This window comes from Palaemon carinicauda, chromosome 23, assembly GCF_036898095.1.
Source record: "Palaemon carinicauda isolate YSFRI2023 chromosome 23, ASM3689809v2, whole genome shotgun sequence".
NCBI classification, from domain to species: Eukaryota; Metazoa; Arthropoda; class Malacostraca; order Decapoda; family Palaemonidae; genus Palaemon; species Palaemon carinicauda.
Window position 1 is genome coordinate 18,206,290 of NC_090747.1, and position 2,500 is coordinate 18,208,789.

The following is a 2,500-nucleotide window of genomic DNA, read 5'->3' on the forward strand; positions in this document are numbered from 1 at the left end:
ACTGTATATATACATATATATATATATATATATATATATATATATATATATATATATATATATATATATATATATATATATATATATATATATATATATATATATATTATATATATATATATATATATATATATATATATATATATATATATATATATATATATATATATATATATATATATATATATATATATATATATATATATATATATATATATATATATATATATATATATATATATATATATATATATATATATATTATATATATATATATATATATATATATATATATATATATATATATATATATATATATATATATATATATATATATATATGTATATATATATATATATATGTATATATATATATATGTATGTATGTATATATATATATATATATATATATGTATGTATGTATATATATATATATATATATATATATATATATATATATATATATATATATATATATATATATATATATATATATATATATATATCTTCTTCTCCCCAGCTGGTTCCCATTTTTAAATATGGTCGCTGTTGCAGTTGAGCCGTTTCCATCTTTTTATATTTTGCGCTTCTGCCTCATCAATTCCCTTTTCCTGAAAGTCTCCTCTCACACAGTCCCTCCATCTCTTTCTTGGTCTCCCTCTTCTTCTCCTTCCTTGAACCCCCATCTCCATATTATGTCTCCCAACGTGGTCCTCATAACTCCTCATCAGCTGTCCATACCCTCTCAGCCTCTTTTCCTGCACTTTCTTTGATATTTCCCCCACCTTTGTCGACCCCCCTTATGTAGTCATATTTCATCCGATCCTCTCTTGTCACCCCAAACATCCACCTAAGCATTCTCATTTCTGCCACATCCATCTTGTTCTCCTCTCTCTTCCTCATGCTTGCTGTTTCCGTTCCATACAGCATTGCTGGTCTTACCACCGTCTTATAAGATTTTCCTTTTAATCTCAGTGGTATTCTTTTGTCACAAAGAACTCCTGAGGCTGCTCTCCAGTTGTCCCAGCCTACCTGTATCCAATGTTTAACTTCATCCTCCATACCTCCTCCAGCGTTAACAAAAGATCCCAAATACTTAAACTTATCAACTCTCTTCATCTGTTCTCCCCTAAGCTGAATACTTTGTCTATCTTCCCCCTCACTGGTGGTACACATATATTCTGTCTTAGATCTACTTATTCTCATTCCTTTGTCCTCCAGTTCTTGCCTCCATCTTTCCAGTTTCCTTTCCAGATCTTCCTTGCTCTCTGCGCACAGAACAATATCATCTGCATACAATATGTTCCATGGTACTGCCTCCCTTACTTTTTCTATTAAAACATCCATCACTATGTGAAAGATAAATGGGGTCAGAGCCGACCCTTGGTGTAATCCAACTCTCACCTCAAAACCCTCTGTCTCCCGAGCACTGCTCCTCACTGTAGTAAATACATTACGGTATATCTCTTGTATCAGTCGAACGTACTTCTTTGGCATTCTCCTCTCCCTCAGACTCCTCCATACCTCTTGTCTTGGGGCTCGGTCATAAGCCTTTTCAAGGTTAATGAATACCACATGCAGGTCTCTTTGCTTCTCCCGGAATTTCTCTATTAGTTGCCCCAGACAAAATACACCATCTGTTGCTCCCCTCCCCTTCATGAATCCCATCTGCTCTTTACCTATTTCTACTTCTTCTCCTAGTCTGCCATCTATCATTCTTTCCAGTATCTTCAAAGTGTAGGACATCAATTTAATACTTTTGTAATTCCCACACTCTTGGACATCACCTTTCCCTTTGAAGATTGGGATCAATACACTCCCACGCCACTCATTTGGTATCTTTTGCTGCTCAAAAATCTTTATCATGAGATCGTACAGTATATCCACTCCTTCATCTCCTAAGGCTTTCCATGCCTCCATAAGAATCATGTCTGGTCCAGTTGCCTTCGCATTCTTCATCTTCCACAGTGCATTTATTACCTCTTGCCCAGAGGACCTTATTACCATGCTAATGTTCACCTGCCCATCCTCTCTTAATAATCTATCATTTTCTATATACACATCATCATATGCCTTTTCTTTAGCTTGGGGTACTACCTTCTTCACTACCTTGTTTTTCTCTCTGAACGTTTCTCTGTCTTCCCTTGACTATGACTCATACCATCTCTTCTTTGTCTCCTTCTTATCTTTTACAACTTTCTCAATTTCTTCACTCCACCACCAACTCTCCTTTTCTACCCATATGGTACCAGATGTCTCTCCTAGCAGCTCCTTTCCATGCCCTCTCATTACTACTGCATTTAGTGACCACCATTCTTGAACATCTTCAATTCCTATATCAATATCTTCCAAAACCCCCCTGTTAAACTCTCTCATCTTATTTCCTTCCCTCACTAGTTTTTACAATTTAATTTTCCTTATTCCTTTAGCTTTAGCTTTTCTTTCCCATACATAGCAGTCTGTGTTGGAGGGGCTACATGGTCACCTGGGATAACCTTGCA